At 36.1% G+C, this 7,250-nt stretch overlaps 1 long non-coding RNA gene across 2 annotated transcripts; it reads right to left on the bottom strand.

Annotated features, from left to right (window-relative positions):
• Positions 1-5,056: 5,056 nt before the first annotated feature.
• On the bottom strand, positions 5,057-6,461 carry LOC116650075 (uncharacterized). 2 transcript variants are annotated; one of them, XR_004303065.2, is made up of 5 exons: positions 6,365-6,461; positions 6,142-6,302; positions 6,012-6,072; positions 5,837-5,935; positions 5,057-5,468 (listed from the first exon to the last, which is right to left on the bottom strand). It is a non-coding gene; the product is annotated as an uncharacterized lncRNA (long non-coding RNA). The 2 variants fall into 2 exon arrangements; XR_004303064.2 differs by having other exon boundaries at positions 5,057-5,534; positions 6,365-6,460.
• Between the last annotated feature and the right edge of the window lie 789 nt (positions 6,462-7,250).

Below are 7,250 nucleotides of genomic sequence, written 5' to 3'. Positions count from 1 at the left end.
TATGTATGTATGTGTTGTTATTCATTGCTGTGGCTTTAGCTGGCAAGAAATTAATTTTGTTAGTTTTCTTACGCAGATCATGACCTATCCCAAATTTGTGTTGATATCTGAATACATTTTGTGTACTGAGGTTGGCTCCGCAGAAAATATGTTTTTCTAAGTCGATGCAAATATTTACATAATTTCTTTAAATTTAATTAATATTATTTTTCTGCTCCAATTAAAAAATAAAAGAGTGCTAAAAAATACAATTACATTTCAAGTCGATTCGAAGGTCATATTTAGTTATGACCAATATTAATAATAATGGCTTCCTCGCGGTGTTCCCTGCATACTTTGTTCTTTATAATTCGAACAAAAAATAATAAAATAAGAAAAAAATAAAAATTAATTAAATGTATCTATGAAAACAACAAATTTGCACTTTTATTTTCTTAATTTATTTTGTATTACTTAAAAAAAATAATAATTTTATTAATAATTTCAACTAAAACGAGAAAGAAGGACTATCTTCGGCACGCCAAAGATCTAATACCCTTGCAGACCCAACCTTTTCATAATGCTCATAGTGCTTTGCCCCTTTTTAAGAAGTACCTGGAAAATAGTAAATGCCGAGTTTGGTCAAGATATCTTGATAAACAAAATGTTTTTTCATACAACTTAATTTTCGACCGATCGTTCCCATGGCAGCTATATGATATAGTAGTCCGATCTTAATAGGATTTTGCATATATATGAGGAGCATAGTAAAACTAATAAGTGCCGAGTTTGGTCAAGATATCTTGAAAAACAAAATGTTTTTTTCATACAAAAACTTAATTTCGACCGATCATTCCTATGGCAGCTATATGATATAGTGGTCCGATATTAATATGATTTGCACATATATGAGGAGTAAAGTAAAACTAATAAATCCCGAGTTTGGTCAAGATATCTTGAAAAACAAAATGTTTTTTCATACAAAAACTTAATTTTCGACCGATCATTCCTATGGCAGCTATATGATATAGTGGTCCGATATTAATAGGATTTTGCATATATATGAGGAGTAAAGTAAAACTAATAAATGCCGAGTTTGGTCAAGATATCTTGAAAAATAAAATGTTTTTTCATACAAAAACTTAATTTTCGACCGATCGTTCCTATGGCAGCTATATGATATAGTGGTCCGATCTTAATAGGATTTTGCATATATATGAAGAGTAAAAAAACTAATAAATGCCGAGTTTGGTCAAGATATTTCGATAAACAACATGTTTTTTCATACAAAAACTTAATTTTCGACCGATCGTTCCTATGGCAGCTAAATGATACAGTGGTCCGATCCAGCTGGTTTTCACATATGTGCTCTGTGCAACAGAAAGAGGGAGTTTTACAAAGTTTCATTAAGATAGGTTTAGAACTGAGAGACTAGTTCGCATAGAAACAGACAGACGGACATGGCTATATCGACTCGGCTGTTGATGCTGATTAAGAATATATATACTTTATGGGGTCGGAGATGTCTCCTTCTATGCGTTACACATTTCACGACAAAATTATAATACCCCCTGCAAGGGTATAAAAAATTACATAAATATTTGTATCGACTTAAAAATACAAATTTTTTTGTACGGAGTACACAAAATGCATTCATATATCAACAGAAATTTTGGGTAGGTCGTGATCTGCGATAAAAAACTAAGAAAATTGTTTCTTTGCAAGCCAGAGACTTTGCCAGAGCAGTGGAGAACAACACATTCAAATATGCTGTTATGTATGTTATGTATATTCACACGCTATATGATATAGTGGTCCGATCTTAATAGGATTTTGCATATATATGAGGAGTAAAATAAAACTAATAAGTGCCAAGTTTGGTCAAGATATCCTGAAAAGCAAAATGTTTTTTCATACAAAAACTTAATTTTCGACCGATCGATCCTATGGCAGCTATATGATATAGTGGTCCGATCTTAATAGGATTTTGAATTTATATGAGGAGTAAAATAAAACTACTAAGTGCCAAGTTTGGTCTAGATATCCTGAAAAACAAAATGTTTTTTCATACAAAAACTTAATTTTCAACCAATCGATCCTATGACAGCTATATGATATAGTGGTCCGATCCAGCTGGTTTTCACATATGTGCTGCGTGCAACAGAAAGAGGGAGTTCTGCAAAGTTTCATTAAGATAGGAGAGACGGACATGGCTATATCGACTCGGCTGTTGATGCTGATTAAGAATATATATACTTTATGGGGATGTCTCCTTCTATGCGTTACACACTTCACGACAAAATTATAATACCCTCTGCAAGGGTATAAAAGTTCACTTGGCAGGGCTCGACTTTGCAACTGACCGTATACCTGCTGTCTACTCTACTCAACAAAACAACAAAACATAAGAATACTTTCCCCGGTAGTGCTCAAACTCGCGACAGACCGCACCTCTTGCTATGCTCCTACTCAGTAGCCACACCAATATTTAAGTACTTAGGAGAAAAAAAGGAAACTAAAATAGCATTACAGAAAAAAGTCGCAATTACTATGTTGTTAGAATGCGATAGAATGACGCGGATGAATGTGTTTGTGTAGTTACATATAACTTTGGTTTTCTCTTAACCGAATTTAATGAAATTTTCTACAGTATATCTTATTGTTCCATAGAATGATTGTATATTCTCAAAAAGTCAATTGCATTTTAATTGTGGCGTAAAATGGTTGGCAATAAAAGTTGGGTTATTATCTTGAGTTATAGCACATTGTTGGAAGCGGGGAGGTGGCGATAGGTATAAAATGAAAGATACTCGACACATATATAATATTCTAGAAGCAACATGTCATGTTTGGTGACTCTAGCTCTTATTATTATATTGAACGCTACTTATATATCAGAATTTTGATAATCTAAAAAAAATGACCAAATAAAGCTTACTTGTCAAAAGTAATATTGCAGAGTTGGCTGGCATTATTAAATTTACCAAAAGCTGAGTTGATTGCAAGATTAAATTAAGTACTAGTGGATATGTGCGGCCTGGCTGCAGAGGAATTTGAATCTTAACGCTGCCAAAACAAATGGAACCAATTTTCATACATCGATGCGTCTTAAAATTGATGGGTCTTGACAATTCTAAATACAGTGAATAGCCACCGCCAAAAGATAGTTACATTGAGGAAACCCTACGTTCGGCAGGTGGCAACGCTAATGTTGAAGTAATCGGTGGTGCAGATGGCACCGTATGTATGAACGCAAGCATATTAGAACCTATTAAAACTAGAGATTTTCTGCATTCGACATACTGACGACATCGATATTGCCCGAAATTGGTTGCGTTCTTTATTATCGGCCACGCCGATATCTTTTGTCCAAGGAGCAGAGTATCGGGGTGAAGCCGGGCACACAACGGCGCTTAAATTATTGAGGAGTGGCAACGCCGGGCTTGCGATCTGAGGCGCTAAAAGGACTGCCCGATTCGCTCCCAAAGAGATAAAATAGTGAGTGGATCGCATGCCCTTGAAGATGCCCTTGGCCGTGATTCGAGCCGTTGACCTAAAAAAATGCAGCTGTGCAGATGGGCAGCAACGGTAAACATATTTAAATAAGTGCGTGTACCGAATTTTGGTACCTTTGATGCTGCTACCCAAAGAAGAACAGAGAGAGTTCGACCAAAGACAATATAAACACTAAGATGAGTAACGTCCATACATTTGAATGCGACGCAAAATTTCTGGCCTGGCCTTTCATCTGGCCTCTGAGCCTTCGTACGGCATGCCTGCCGACTGGTTGTTCGTTCTTCAAAGACCAGACGAACGAATGCCGAAGTCGCGGCTTGCTGATGCTGACACGAGCTACGAAGTTAGTCGCCAGCCTGCCTTCAGCAAAGCTGGTCGATGCTGCTTTGCGTCGCTTCGTTTTCGAAGTACATTGAGCGAAAAAGCTTAGCACTAACGATCGACGCAAAGTGATTGTGCTTTATTAATGACATGCATGCTTTATTTAAATGATTTATTACCCTAGATATTAACGATTAATTTTACGGGAAAGTTTAAGAACTTATATAACTTTTACACAAGGCGCTTCTTGCGCAATAACTATTTTAAGAAAATAGCGCACATAGATTGATTTCACTTTTCTTTTTGGACAGTGTATGCCCGAGAAAAGTTCTTGTCTCAGCCAATAGCATGCGTGCACCTTTCGTTGTATGCGTGAATTATACATGCATAAGATCTTTAAAGTATGTATGTATGTGTTGTTATTCACTGCTCTGGCTTTAGCTGGCAAGAAATTAATTTTGTTAGTTTTCTAGCGCAGATCATGACCTATCCCAAATTTGTGTTGATATATGAATGCATTTTGTGTACTGAGGTTGGCTCCGCAGAAAATACCCGGTCATATTTAGTTATGACCCCATTATAATTATAATGGTCTCCTCGAGGTGTTCCCTGACTTTGTTCTTTATAATTTGAACAACAAAAATAATAAAATAAAAAAAAAAATAAATAAATGTATCTTTGAAAAAATAATAATTTAATTAATAATTTCATATGTAAAAAATTACATAAATACTTGCATCAACTTAAAAATACAAATTTATTTGTACGGAGTACACAAAATGCATTCATATATCAACAGAAATTTTGGGTAGGTCGTGATCTGCGCTAAAAAACTAAGAAAATTGTTTCTTTGCCAGCCAGAGACTTCGCCAGAGCAGTGGATAACAATACATTCAAATATGCTGCTATGTATGTATATTCACACGCATACAAACATAATTGCTTGCACGGCCCTCATAGAGCCGAAGCTGAGACCAAATTCTATTTTAAGCTCTTTCGTTCTCTCGGCTGTGAGAGCGCAATGCTACAGATTTCGTTTTTGTTCTCAATTTTCAAAAAATCAAGCTGCATAGTAGCATTTTGTTTTATGGCGTTACTCATCTTAGTGTTTATATTGTCTTTGGTTCGACTCTGTCAGCGGTCAACAATGGGCGTGCCAGCTGGAAGAAATATTTGAAGTTTGATATTTTTTTCTATGCCGGCCACAGAGCATGCGCTCGAAAAGATCAAGAGATATACATTTATTCACGAGAGGCTTTCTTTATTATTTAATAGCAAAGAAAATTCTTTTAGTGCTAACGTAAAAATAGTACACAAGAACAAAATACACAAAACAATAACACCCCGTCGTGCGACGTTTAAAACAACAAAAAAAGGGGTACTTCTTTAGAGAGCCGCAACCTTTTGGTGGCATACAACGCCTGAATCGCGAGCCAGATTTTCTAAACTCGGCCAAGCATCGGCGTAACCATCACGACAGCGAGACGAGCCATCATGGACGGGACTCCAACGACGAAGAGGCGGCCATAGGCGAGACCACGTTCACTTCATCACTGAGTGAGTCCGTTCCGCATCGTCCTTCCCTCGCCCGAGTAAAAGGCAGAGGTCGAAGCCAGACCCATATTTGAGGCTCCTTGAAAAAGAACTGACGACTATTTTAAATTAAGTAAATTTCCGAAAGTGCGAACAGGGAAGGAAAAGGCCCAAAGATATTGCGTCTGCCAAGTAAAGAGACAAATTAAAAGTTTAGATTTTGGTCAACTTATGCACGAGTGATATCCCTTATACGTATATATATATATATATATATATATATATATATATATATATATAAGTATATTACGCACCTCAGGTGCAGAATACACCTTATAATAGCCCTTACCGCCCCCACCCAGAAAGGTCATAAGGCAGGCAGGGTAATATAAGCGCTTCGACAAACATAACGCCTTCCGTTGGAAACACATATGTATACACGCGTTCATTTTAGCGGGTACTCGCTCCCCATTGGTGCAATAATTACCTGTGTCTCTCCCCTTTTTTCCTTTCTTTTGTTGACTGGCAATAACTTCTGGTCGTCTTTTCGTATCTGTTCCGTATCAGCGTTGCAAACTAATTAATTCTGCAGAAAAAAATTGAAATTTAAAATTAATATCAATTGTTCTACATATAAGAAAATACCAATTTATCGTATGCACCTGTTAAAAATTCCCGAAATGTTCGCGTGTACGAATTTATAAATAGCATCTTGGAGATATTCTGCAAGAGAATAAGAAATAAACTTTAATGTTAATAGTGATAAGGAATGCAACCAATTTTATACCGTACCTGAAGGGAGAAATGTCCGGCTAAATTTTCGATGATGGGGAGAGTGGGCGTAACAGCCGGCACAGGCTGATGCAGGCCATCTAATGGCCGAAATATGGGAGACGAGTAGGTGATCGTCTCATTGTAGGGCGGGTAAGCTGGGTCCGGAACCGGGGGCCGATCTGGAAGAGTAAAGTGGATTAATAGTCTTTTCCTACTTTATTAATTTTTATTAACATCTCACCTTTGTTGTTTATATTTACTTATCGTCACAGCTGTTCATGTTGTTCATCTGTTAGAAGTTTCGATTGTTTGGTGTTATCGATTTGTGGTTCGTTTTGTATAGTGTAGTGATGTGCGTCAAGTTAGCGGTGGTGACTTAGCGTCGAATTTTGGTACTTTTATCGGAAAAGTATCGGTCCCTTTCAAATGCATTTATTTATGTTTTTAAGCACGAAACCAAATAAATTTAAATGCAGAATTGCATAAAATTTAATTATTTACTATCTACATTCATTTATTTTTGAAATTTTTATTTATAATATGGGTAAACAAAGGGGTTGAAAAGTTAGGTTTTCACCATTCATTAAATATCTTAGTTTAGGGTAATGGCCCCGAAAACCGCATATACACGATTGAAGTTTATAGTTTCACCTAACCAATCTTGAAAAAATTATAAAAATCGATCAGCACGTTTTTAAGATATTTGTACTACAGTGCAGCAACCTCGTTACTAGCCCCATACAAAATGACCGTAAAAAATCACCTTTGCACTTGAACCCTAGTATCTTTTCCCAGGGATAATGGCCCATTTTATAAAATTAAAAAACTAAAAACATTCAAATTTTATGCTGTCAATAAAGTGTTTTTACACGAAACTTTATTACTAAATAACAATGTTAAAAAAACAGGAATATTTTTTTTTAATACTTTGTGTGGCTGCCATTAGCGTCACATACAGCCTGCAATCGCCGTTTCATTGAAACAATAAGGTTTTGTATGTATGTTTCTGGAATCTTCTGCCATTCTTCCAGTACAGCAGCTTTTAAATCAGTTTTTGATTTTGGACTCCGCTTTGCGACTTTTTTTTTCAAATATGACCACACATTTTCTATTGGATTCATATCTGG

Source organism: Drosophila virilis, unplaced genomic scaffold (assembly GCF_030788295.1).
Source record: "Drosophila virilis strain 15010-1051.87 unplaced genomic scaffold, Dvir_AGI_RSII-ME tig00001822, whole genome shotgun sequence".
Classification (NCBI taxonomy): Eukaryota; Metazoa; Arthropoda; class Insecta; order Diptera; family Drosophilidae; genus Drosophila; species Drosophila virilis.
The sequence above is the reverse complement of the archived record's forward strand: the minus strand, read 5'-3'. Positions and strand labels throughout refer to the sequence as shown.